We start from the raw sequence: 13,729 nt of genomic DNA, 5'->3' as shown, positions 1-13,729 counted from the left end.
GTAAGCTGATAATATGATCTGCAGGACATGTGCTGATAAACGGTCTATCTATTCTATGTGACTCAGCCCGGCATGAGACAAAACAGACTTGGGAGCGGAGGGCTTGGCACAGAGCAAACGGCGAGCCAGCCAATCTGAGCCCTCTAACCCTGGATTATCTGCACCTCCCCACAGATGGCGGGGCCTTTTGACATTGGAAATCCTCAAGTGTGTTAACTAAAACAAGCCAGAGAAGGCAACGTGTTCCGTGTCCTTAGCCCGCGAAGTTAGGAACCAAACAAAACGCAGGATAGGAAAGCCATATGACGAAGGAAATGTAAACTTTCCCCCAGTATTTGAAGCAACGGTTGTCCAAAATATTGATTTCATCCTTACATTTTTTTCTTTTTAATTTCCTAAAACATATGTGAGTTTAGGTTCCCTTTAGAGATTTTACTAACTGGGCAAATATGTTTTTCTGATATCTAACACTGGGACAAAATGACAGTTAATAATCAATAACCATGTCCACACTACCCCTCAGTGCCCCTCATGGCAATAGTTCCTCCCGTACCTTCCCCACAGAACAGAAAAACACTTTTTGCCTAATATATACTAAGTTAGTGGAGCTCAAATAAATTTCTAACAGGGTGCTTTTTATTACTTAGGATAGAATTTTTATATTATGTTTCTCTTTTGATAAATAATTTAGTAATTAATGTTTAGTTTGCATTTTGTTTTTTTTTTTCTGGTATCCTGAACCAAATAATATATTGAAAAAGCAGTTTCAGTTCAGATTCCACTTAAATACTATTTCAATTTATGAGCGCTAAATATTCAATAGCTTAATCAAATTTAAGTGGAAAATATTTTTTTTTTTCACAAATGCATTCAAAATACAATGGGATGATTTATGAGGCTGGTCTTGGAGGAATGGGCCATTTTGTAGCCCGGACTTCTCAGACTAGAATGTGCACTCAAACGGGACTGAGAAATTTTGCAAATAAAAATAACCTTCAGTTACATTTGAATTTCAGATGAATAAATAATTTTTAATACAAGTGTGTCTCAACTATTACATACCATAACTATATTAAAAATTTTATTGCTTATCTGAAATTTAAATATAAGTGAGTGTCCTATATTTTTATCTGACAACCCTCTACCCAAACCACCCGGGATCTTAATATGATGCTGGGCCTGATGCAAGAGGCCAGAGGCGGGCTGAGAGTCTGTATCACCAACAAATTCCAAGCAATGCCAAAGCTGCTGGTCCAGAGACCACATCATGGGTGGCAAGGATGTAGAATTAGCATCATCTGGTGCAGTGGTACCCAGTACTGGCTCCTCACTGGCATGGCCTGGGTGGACCCCTCTGCCCCTCGGCAGTTCTGACTCCGTAAGTCTAGGGCAGGGTGGAAGGGACGTTCAGGGGTCAATATTTTCAGCATGCTCCACAGTTGCTTCTGATCCACACTCAGAGATGTGGACCAGGAAGTATTTTAAGATATAGAATGTACCATGTTCATGCAAGGAATTGCTATTATTGTATTAAATTCATCGCTGGGCTAAGTGTGTCCAGGAAGATCTTCCAGTTTCTGAGCTACCAAGGGGCAGTGAATAGGATTGTGCCCTGTGGTCTTCTATTTCCAGGGTCCCCTTAAAGCTAGAAGGAGCCTAGTTCCTGCACAGCCTTAGTGTTACCAACCCCATCCAGCTTCTCAGAGCTCAACAATTCTTTATGCAATTCGGCTCCAGCTGGGCCTGTAGCCTCTCATGAAATGCAATCCACAGACCACACGCTTTACATCTGCCTCTTGTCCAAAAGGGGTTCCACACACAGGCTCCCCCAGACATCCACAGGGGACCAAATGCTTTCTGACAGCCACTGTGAGTCCAGGACTCCTGTTGGAACATTGAGTCACATGCACCACGAAGCTTGCTGCCAAGTAAATCCCTGGTCTCATCAGCCCGTTGCCCCTGCTTCATGCCATAATTGTAGAAGAACGAAAAAACCCCAAATTTTATAAACTGTTTCATTCGACTTCAATGACCATTACTCAGTGTTTCCCATCGAAGTGGAAGCAAGTGGTGAAAACTCCTGACTCACCCCTTCACATTTCCTGGCTGAAAGTCCCAAGCACCACACCCTCAGTTGAGGGGGGCTGCACTGGCCCTCATAGTATATTAACTTATAGTAACTACATGATCAAATGATAGTATTTGGGATAGTCTGGGTTAAATTAAAACACATTATGAAAGTTAATTTCACCTGATTCTCTCTACTTTGTTAATGTGGCCACACATGAGGCTGGCATAGTATTGGGCTGCACTCCCCAAGTCATGGAGTCTAGACTTGGAGTCTAGACTTGGATGGAGTCTAGATTTGTCATCCAAGTCTAGACTCCATGGGCAATCCTGACAGCTGCTCCCCTCACCACCAAGACGGGCCACTAGGAACACTAAGAACCCACGATCAGAGCAGAACTCTGCGCCCTTCCTTCTAAGACATGTTTATCTAGTTTTTCTCTAGAGGAAGCCAAACCTCTTCACAAATAGAACTTTTCGCAACTGGAAGAGGCTGGAACTCAGCTCTGTGCCAACTCCATCGCTGTGAGCAATGCCATTTGTATCCTGCAAGCTTATGACACATCTGGTCCACAGGCAGTCTTGACACGATGCTGACCAGTGCCTCCTGGAGTATGAGTTCACAGATGGGTGGGCTCTATTAGGAAACCCAGGGATGTTTTGGTCATTCCCATTCAGCCAAACTGTAATTACCAAGAATACCAATCCTAAAATTCCCATTGGAAACTTTTCATGTTTAGTGATACAATTGTGGATGGAAAGCTATTTTTGTTTTCAAGTTTTGGTACAACCCTTGTAAGATTAAAATGAAGCGTGCACACACAAAGTCAAAACAAAACAACCCCCCCCCAACACACACACAAATAGTAGCTAACATGCCATGTTTGTTTTTTTTTTTTAAAAAGGCTGGCAAAACTATGGTGAGATCACACAAAGTACAGTTTAAAGAATATTTACTAGAAATAAAGCCTATTTCATAATACTAAAAAAAGACAGTCTGGAAGCCATCAGGAAGATATAATAGTTCTAAATTTGTAAGAAGCTAGTGATATCGTCTACATACATATAAAATGAAACTTCAAAAACTAAAAGAGAAAACAGACAAATCCACAGTGGGGTATTTTGACAACTTCTTTCAGTAAATGAAAGGAGAGCAAACAAAAAAATTAGTAAAGATATAGAATAAGTTAACATGAAATTGATACAATTAACCAAATATATATAAATAGAACACTGAACTTGAGAACAGCATAGCACAATTATTTTAAAGGACTATTTTTAAACTGAGTATATGCTGGGTCATAAAGCAAGTCTCAACAAACTTTAAAGGATTGAAATCATACAAACTGTGGTTTCCGACCATAGAACAATTAAGCTGGAAGTCAATTTAAAAATTAACGACAAAATATCCATTTAGTATAAATTGATAATGTGTGGATCAAGGAAGAAATCACAATGGAAATGAGAAAACACTTTATAAATAACGGAAATGAAAATTAACTAATGCTATGCTGGTACAAACCTTACTTGCAAATAGTAGAAAAGAATAAATCTAGAGTCATAATTGAGTCTGAAAAATCAGTGACTGGGGGAGGGTGTAGCTCAGTGGTAGAGGGTGTCCTTAGCATGCACAAGGTTCTGGATTCAATCCCCAATAACTCCATTAAAAAAAGAAAGAAAGAAAAAGAAAATCAGTGCTCTGAGCTTTCAAGTAATTCAAACAAACAAACAAAAAACCAGAAGAAATCCAAAAGAAATAGAAGGTAGAAAACAATAAAGTGCAATGGATAATGAGGTTTAAAAATAAGCATACAGTGGAAAGGATCCACAAAAGCAGAGGTGTTTCTTTTAAAATAGAGATAACAGAAATTACAAACATTCAAAACAAAAAGGAGCCATCATGACAGATCCTGCATACGTTAAAAAGTCCTGAGATAATGTTATTAACGTCTTTATGCCTTAAAAATTTGACAACTGTGGTTAAGTGGACAAATTTCTAATAAAAAATAACATACCTAAACTGACAGAAGGATGAATAGAAAATGTGAACATTGTTACAATTTATGAAAAAAAAAGAATTCATAATTAAAATTCATCTCACTCCTCCCCGACAAAGCCAGGCCCAGATGGCTTCAGTGATGGATTCTACCATACAGTTAGTGAAGAAATGACCCAACTCTCATCTAATAGAAAAAGGGAACAAATGCAAACTTATTTTGTGAGGTAGAGATAACCTTGAAACTAAAATGTGCCGAAGACATTCAAAGATACGCAAAGGTACAGGCCAGTCTCAATCACAAACGTGCATGCAAAACTCCTAAGCAAAATAGCAGAAAGCTGAATCCAGAAAAATATAAAATGTGCCCACACAGAAGACCACAGGAGGACGCAGCAAGAAGGTGGCCATCTGCGAGCCAAGCAGAGAGGCCTCAGAAGGAAGCAAATCTGGTGATACCTTGATCTTGGACTTCCAATCTCCAGAACTGTGAGAAAGTAAATTTCTGTTTTTTAAGCCACCCAGTCTGTGGTATTTGTTATGGCAGCCCTTGCAAACCAATATAATAAATAAATTTCCTAAAGGTACTGGATACAAGATCAATATAAAAATCAGCACCACAAAATTGGAAGTAAAAGATACCATTTAGTTTAACATTAAAAAAAAATATTTAGGAATAATCCCCCCAAATTTGTATACTACCTCTATATAAAAATACTAAAAGAAATAAAACAACACCTAAACAAATCTCATGCACTGGAAGGTTCAATATGATACAGATAGTAATTCTAAAGAATCAATGGACTCTAATCAAAATTCTAGCAGAAGTTTTTGGAAATTTAGAAAATGGTTTAAAAATTATATGGAAATGTAAAAAGTCAAGAATAGTCAATATAATCTTGAATATGAAGAACAAAGGGAGAGGACTTATCATGCCAAATATCAAGGACTTTTAAAATACAAACTACAGTACTGAAGACAGAATGGTATTGGTATAAGAAGAGACAAACTGACCAACCAAACAGAAAAAAGCATTTGGAAAAAAAAAAAAAACCACTCACATGAACATATGAACATTCCTGACGAAATGGCATGGTGGAGCAGTAATGCAGGAATGATCTTTTCAATGAGCAGGTGCTGAATCTTTGTATAAATTCAATGCATTGGAATACTATATTGCAATGAATATGAGCAAACTTCTACAACAACATGGATGACTCTCAACAACATAATGCTGAGCAAAAAGAAGTAGACACACACACACACTGATAATTATATGAAGTTCAAAACCATGGAAAACCAACCTGTGGGATTAAAAATCAGAAAAGGAAAAGCTCTGGGGTAGAGGGAGTGGGCGGTGATTGTGGAATAGCAGAAGGTAGACTTTCTGGGATGCCAGGAATATTCTTTTTCTTGACCTGGGTCATGGTTCCACGGTACTCACTTTGGAATAATTTATTAATCTGTAAACCGTATTATTTTTACACTTTTATGAATGCACAATATACTTCAATTAAAAAGTTTTGAAGTGTTTGTATTCAGCTTATACTGCCATGTAACAAATTCTCACAAACTTAGCGGCTTAATACAACACCATTTTTATCTCATAGTTCCCTTAGGTCAGAAGTCCATCCTGGCTCAACTGAGTTTCCAGAGCTGGGGGCGCTTCAAAGTGCCCATGGTCATTTGCATACAGGAAATCTTCTCCCTGGAGCACTTTAACCCGTTTCTCTTACAGCTTGGGTTTTGCACTTTGGCCTCCCTCCGTCCCTCCAGATGCACTTATTTCATCCATTTCAAAACCATTAAGAGCTGTGAAGAATGCCTGAATGCAACCAGATACAAAATCCACTTAAGAAGCACTTTTAAATGAGATCCTCCAGGTCTTGTGAAACCAAGTGAGACCCCAGCTTTCCTTCCCAGGTCTCACTCTCAGGAGTCTGCTCATCCATCTGTCTGCCCAAGGAGGGGGGAGAACTGAACTTGACCTGGTCAGCAGGCCATCAGGAAGTGACTGTTCCCTCCCTATCAGCAGCTTTTGATAACACTAAAATGTCACTTGGCATAGATTACTGGGCTTGTCCTATCTGGGGGGAAGAGGGGAGGGAACAGGAGTCCAATCTTAGAGATCTCTGTCTCCCTCAGTGTGCTCAGCACAGAGTAAATTTGATTGGAAGGAGAAAAATTGGGGTGAGCATTCTAAACCTCAGCCACGCCTAAAAGTCTCAATCAGAATTCCCCTACACGAACATGGTTCCCAGTAAATGCAGCAAGACTGTCTTGTCTTGTATTTGGTGGACTCTCCTGAACAAGCTGTCCAGAATTCAGCGCTGCTTGGGGTACTTGAAATTCACTTTTTCTTTCCCCGTTGGAGGGAGAGAATAGTCTTCGTTGTATTTCGTGGCTCAGGCTAGGGGGCGCAATTTGCTTTCCTTTGGAGCTTCTTGAAGACCTTATCCTTGCCTGCCCCACCCTCCCTTTTAGAAAGTAAGGCTGAAACTTAATGTTTACGCAGTCACACATGCAGCAGATGGAATAAGATTCAGCCAAAAGGAAACCAGCACAGACAGACACTGCACTGGGGAAGCTGAGATTTCAGGAAGACCAGGTTTCTGGATCTCCTAATCTGGGGGATAAGGCATGGGGGGAGGGCTGGTGAAAGACAAGAAAACCAGCAGTTTACAACACTGTTGACAAAATGAGGGAAAGTCCAGTTCAAATTCCTTCTAAGAACTACCTGCCAGCTCATAGAAAAAGAAATACAGGCATCCAATACACCTAGGAAACAATGCAAATCCAAACAACCACGGGATACTATTTCACATATAGAATTAGCAAAAAGTAAGACGCTTGCTGCAGCCAGCTGGTAAGGACCCAGGTGATGAGCAGGGAAGGGAGGAGAAGGGAGGGAGGGGACACTGGTGCAGACTTCTTGGAAAATAATCTGGAAAATATCCACCCTTTAACCAAGCAATCCCAGTGCTAGAAATTTACCGGCTAGGTATGTTCCCAAGCACTCACCACGACAGACATACAAGCGAGTCCACTGCAAAATGCAGCAACACACCAAGTGTTTCTTGATAAGATAATTAATGCTATACCTATGTAGGAATTCATACAATACAGCCCTCCATACACACACAAACGGAGTCCTCTCCTAAGCTCTTCTGCGTCCCTTTTACCCAGTTTCTGTAACAGTATGGCTCTGAGCAGTCTTCCCACTGAGACTGCAGATTTTTTGAGAGCAAGAATCTATCCTTCTAAACCCCGCACAGAGGTCAGTAGCAAACACAAAATAGGTTTCCAGTGGCTGTTAAGTTTACCAGTAAAAACAGAAACCAGTAACTTGCTGATGAATGCAGGGCCCCACCTCTGCCAGAGTGCTGCTCAGGTTTTATCAGCAGCTTTTGGGCACTGAGCTTGGTGGGATCAAAGGCCCCGCATTCCTCAGCTGGAGGGGTTCCCCAGCCTGGCTCACCTCTCCCCCTCATGCCTGAATGTTGAGGGGACAAGGAAGAGGTAAGACACAATGTGTCCCTACGAGTCCTAGGATAGAAGTTGGCTTTGACCTTAAAACCTCATCTTTGCGCTGCAGAAATGGCTGTTCTTTTTAATCAACTATTTAATTGGAGTTTCATTCTAAATGGTCTCAACCACAGAAATGTGTGAATTGGTTTTTTAAAGCTAAAATCGATCCTATCTCCATATGTGTTTTCTTCCTTGCAGTTGAGACAGACCCTGGAAGTTTCTCTTTTGATTTTGATGTTATGTTGGCTGGATGGTTTTAAGTCAGATTCTTATTTGTATGATTTTAAACACACAACCCTGTCTTTCTTGCCCCAATTTTTAACACAGGACAGCTCAGGGTGTCATCAAACCCAAGATTCCTGAGACTGACTGATGCACATTTCATTCTGTTTGGACGCACTGGGCCTTCAGGCACACCAGCTTGCGCTGGACAAGAGGGCGCTACTGAACCACCCTGAGACCAAGAGCATTTGTCGGTACCCTTCATCAGGGAGGCGATGCGCTGCCAGAGACCAGGAGTCTTCTAATCCCAGGCCTAGCCCTCCTTGGGTCTCTAACATGGCATTCACGGCCCAGAGTCTGGGTGGCCATTTTCGGCAGTGACCCAGCAGTGGTATCCAGTGGCCGTCCCAGATTCGCCAATCAACTTCCCCACCCAGGGGCAGCAGCACAACCACAACCATTGATGACTGTCCTTTCTCCCCCACTACGTGGTGGGGTCGCCTCTCACCACTATGTTCCCATAGCCCAGCCCTTGACTGGCAACAAAGTAGATGCATTAAATACTTGTTGAACCAATAGAACAGAATAGAGAGTCCAGAAATAAATCCACAAACTTTTAGTCAATTAATCTTTGACAAAGGAGGCAAGAACATACAATGGAGTAAAGACAGTCTCTTCAGCAAGTGGTGTTAGGACAACTGGACAGCTGTATGTAAATCAATGAAGTTAGAACACTCCCTCACACTGTACACAGACATAAACTCAAAATGGCTTAAAGGTAAACATAAGACAAGACACTATAAACCTCTTAGAAGAAACCATGGGCAAAACATTATCCGACATAAATCTCAGCAATGTTCTCTGAGGGCAGTCTACCCAAGAAATAGAAATAAAAGTTAAAATAAACAAATGGGACATAATTAAACCTATATGCTTTTGCACAGCAAAGGAAACCGTAAGCAAAACAAAAAGACAACCTGCGGAATGGGAGAAAATAGTTGCAAAAAGATCAGACTGACAAGAGCTTAATTTCCAGAATATATAAACAGCTCATACAACTTAATAACAAAAAAACAAACAGCCCAACCCAAAGATGGGCAGAAGACCTAAACAAGCAATTCTGCAATGAAAGCACACAGATGACCAATAGGCACATTTAAAAAATGCTCAATATCGCTAATTATCAGAGAAATGCAAATCAAAACTATAATGAGCTATCACCTCACACCAGTCAGAATGGCCATCATTCAAAAGTCCATGAACAATAAATGCTAGAGAGGGTGTGGAGAAAAAGAAACCCTCCTACACTGCTGGTGGGAATGTAGTTTGGTACAGCCATTATGGAAAACAGTATGGAGATTCCTCAAAAGACTAATAATAGGCATACCATATGGTCTAGCAATCCCACTCCTGAGCCTATATCCAGAGGAATCCTTAATTCAAAAAGATACCTGCACCCCAGTGTTCATGGCAGCACTATGTACAATAGCCAAGACATGGAAACAACCTAAATGTCCATCAACAGACGACTGAATAAAGAAGCTGTGGTGTATTTATACAATGGAATACAACTCAGCCATAAAAAAAGAATAAAATAATGCCTTTTGCAGCAACATGGATGGACCTGGAGATTGTCATTCTAAGTGAAGTAAGCCAGAAAAAGAAAGAAAAATACCATATGATATCACTTATATGTGGAATCAAAAAAAAAAAAAAAAAGACAAACAAACTTATTTACAAAACAGAAACAGACTCACATAGAAAACAGCTTTTGGTTACAGGGCAGGGGGTGGGGGGTGGGAAGGGATAAATTGGGAGCCCGAGATTTGCAGATACTAACTACTGTATATAAAATAGATAAACAACAAGTTTCTACTGTATACCACAGGGAACTATATTCAATATCTTGTAGAAACTTATGGTGAAAAAGAATATGAAAATGAATATATGTATGTTCATATGTATAACTGAAGTATTGTGCTGTACACCAGAGATTGACAGAACATTGTAAACTGACTATACTTCAATAAAAAGATTTAAAAAAAAATACTTGTTGAATGAACAGCCTGTGTGTCCGCAGCCCTAGAGCAAATATCTGGCCACTCAGGCACCTCAGCCTTTTCCCTCCCCCTCATCCTCTTCCCATCCCAAAACTTTGCCCAGGTTCTGTCTACTACAGACCCTTGAATTTCTCTGCCCTCTGTACCTGTGGGGAACATAGATCTTTTCAGTGAATTCCGGTCTTTGGCTAAGAAGGGATTCTGTGTGGCAGAAAGGCTGGCCTCCTTGGGTTGCAGGCTGAACTCATCCTTCCCCTGAAAATGGGGAGGTGATTTCTAGGGGTCCTAATTCAGATGTAAAAGTTCCACAAGAGCCCCTTTATTTATTTTTTTTGGAGGGGGAAGAGAGGTAATTAGGTTCATTTATTTATTTACTTATTTTTAGAGGAGCTACTGGGGATTGAACTGATGACCTTGAGCATCCTAGGCATGCACTCTTCCATTTGAGCCATATCCTCCCACTGAAAAGCCCCTTTAGATAAGGAAGTGTCAATGCAGGGATGCTGTCCTGCTGCCAATTCTGCCTCTGTGGAAAAGACATGGAAGTCCACAGACGGGATTCGCCGTGTCATCCACAAAGCGAGACTCGTATTGCCAACGCTCCTTCTCTACTGAGCACACTGGACTGTCGACTGTGAAGCACAAGTGCGCTACGAATGTATCATACTTTCCTGTAATGTACTTTCTTCAAGCCTCCAGCGCAGCTCCTGTGGTTGGGTGGCTAGCCTTCTCCTTGCCCTCTCCCACATCCGGCTTCTAGAGCTTCAGGCCAAGTTCCCCCATTCTCTCCGAATCTCTGTGTGACACTCAAAGCTTTTTAACAAGTAGAAAGGCCACCCGGGAAGTTGAAGCACAGCAGGAATTAGTCAGCTGCTTTGGAGGAAAAATGCTACCAGCTCTAAGTAAACATCCCACCGTTGCTCTGATGGGGCCCTACCTCCCAATAAAAATAATTTAAAATTTACTTCTCCCAAGACACAGCTGTAGAAGAAAATCACGACTCCTCTTTAGCACATGTGGACCCATCACATTCACACAGGTAGACACTGATGCTGAAACGGCCTTGGATGCTGCCAATTCATTCTTCTATGGTGTAAATCCAATGAAAAGACAGGGGACAATAAAATTAAATAAAGGCTGCATGCTTGTGCACTGAGATAGGTAAGAGTGTTACCAAACTCAGGCTCGGCAGCTCTGTTGCTCAAGAATCCAATACTGAGAGACAAGTGTTGGGTACAAGAAAAGATAGCTTTATTGAGGAAGCCGGCAATCCTGGGGTAAAGGTGAACTCATCCCAAAGAACCAACTCCCATCTCTCCAGGTTTTGCTCAGAGATTACATAGAGAAAAGAGGAAGGGGCTACGTGCCGGGGAGGGGCAATCTTCTATTTTCAGAGATGATTGTCTCCATTATGCGGTTCCAAGTAGACGTCAGTTCTTGCTTGCAGTTGGAACATTATCTGAGTCATAAATCTTTGGCCAGCTAGTCCTGATATAAGGACTAAAGCCCAAAGAAATAAGGAACAAAGCCTATAGAAAAACTAATCTTCAATCTCGATATGCATCAACAGCCATCTCCATCAGCAGCAAGCTAAGTTAATGGCAGACGTCAGGCATAGTAATAATTAAGAAATAGATTTGGAACAATGCTGAGTTACTGAGAGTCCCTAGTTACCGTCTCACTTCCTCAGTTACAACCCCCACTGTTAGACTTTCCTTTCATGTCTAAGGGGCAAAAGTAGGTCTTCAGTAACTTCTTCAAGCTGAGCACGGGCAAAATATTACTTGCTTTCTTTATGTGCCAGTTGAGATTCCAAAAGAGGTACCTCATTACTAACCTTTTTAGTAATTGTTTTGCAAAGAGTTATCATCCCAAGTATGAACCCCTTGACTAGAAGAAAAAACCCACAATAATTAGTTAAAGAGTTAGTCCCAATTTCAGGATTCCTTCAAGCTTTGACTTAATCCCAGAGGGAATCCAAGAAAACAGGGTAGTAAACCAATCCCATCCACCTTGAAATAGGGGAATATGGAGATCTAAAGTCTGTTGGAGCCAGGTGACCTATTGTGTCAGCGTCATCTTGATTGTTTTAAGCACAGTTAACCTTAAGCTCCAGGGTCAGTTTTTTTTTCCCATTCTCTTGAGGCCTGTTCTTGGAATTGTGCAAGCCATAGATTCAGTACTGCTCAAGATGGAGCAGCTTCAGTATTTACAAGAACCAAAATGTGGAAGCCACCTAAATGTCCATGGACAGATGATTGGATAAAGAAGTTGTGGCATATATATACAATGGAATACTACTCAGTCATAAAAAAGAATGAAATAATGCCATTTGCAGCAACATGGATGGACCTAGAGATTGTCATTCTAAGTGAAGTAAGCCAGAAAGAGAAAGAAGAATACCATATAATGTCACTTATATGTGGAATCTTTAAAAAATGACACAAATGAACTTATTTACAAAACAGAAACCAACTCGCAGACATAGAAAACAAACTGTTAACTAAAAATTGGCACTTGCCATATGCCTATACAAGGACTGAATCACGTTGGCACTTGCCATCAAGCCCTGCTTGGATTAATCACGAGCCGCTACAGCTGCTGACCTCCAACACATCCTGAAAAGAGTTCAAGATGGAAATCAGGAATGAGGCGCTCTGTGCTCTGGTAAAACTAGTGAAACAGGCTTTTAGATAGTTAGATAATTTCAGGAGAAGATTTTATGAGCTCAATTCTTGTGTCTCCTCATATCTAGAAAAGCACTAAAATCATTAACGGTGACATCTGCTCCTGGTGACTAGCAGCAAGCCTCTGCCTAAACGTGTGTCTGACTGCATGTACCCCCTTCACTGAAATCATATATAATACTAGGGTTCTCCCCCTGCCTCTTTGGAACAGTTTCTCAGAGCATTCTGGGATGCTGTCTCCCAGGCTATAGTCCTAGTCCTCACTTTGCCCCCAAATTAAACTTAATCCACAACTCTTACATTGTGTGATTTTATTTCAGTCGACAAAACTTATGGTTACCAAAGGAAAAGGGGGAGAGGAGGGATAAATTAAGAGTTTGAGATTTGCAGATACTAATTATCATATATAAAATAGACAAACAAAGTCTACTGTGTACACAGGGAACTATATTCAATATCTTGTAATAACATAATGAAAAAGAATATATATATATATATATATATATATATATATATATATAAAGTATAACTAAATCACTATGTTATACACCAGAAACTAACACAACACTGTAAATCAACAATACTTCAATTCAAAAAAACACCTGGAGCAGCATATGTCATGGCTACAGTCTGGTCCTCATGCAGTTTTTCCCCTCTGGCGGCAGTTACAGCATTGGCAGCACAACTCAGGAATGTGCATCAAACACTGTTATCTATGTCTTCCAGGGAGGAATCGAAGATTCTGTGACTCTATTGTCCTAATCATTAGCTGCTTGAGCCTGCTATTTTGTGACTCAGGGGAGGGCTGGAAAACTACAGCTTTTCTACAAAAAGGAGACAAGGGACATGGAGGGGGTTTGGTACCTGGAAGGGCCCCTCAGGATCCTGGCAGGGTTTAAGAGGACTCCGGCTCAGGAACTCTGCCTCCAGTGGCAGGGCCTGGGGCCTCAGGAGAAACCACCAAATAAATAAATGCTTTTAGGATAACACAGGTTAATGCTGGTGTCGTTGGGGGCGGGGCAGAGAAAGGATGCAAGAGGCCAAACTACAGACCCTGGGAGGCTGATAAAATGCAAGAGAAACCCAGTGGCAAGGCTGAAACGGCCTCCCGTACTGGACTGCCATGTTTCCAGAACCTTCTCCAGGGGCAGGCCTGGCACCCTGACTGC

Source organism: Camelus ferus, chromosome 17 (assembly GCF_009834535.1).
Source record: "Camelus ferus isolate YT-003-E chromosome 17, BCGSAC_Cfer_1.0, whole genome shotgun sequence".
Classification (NCBI taxonomy): domain Eukaryota; kingdom Metazoa; phylum Chordata; class Mammalia; order Artiodactyla; family Camelidae; genus Camelus; species Camelus ferus.
The sequence above is the reverse complement of the archived record's forward strand: the minus strand, read 5'-3'. Positions refer to the sequence as shown.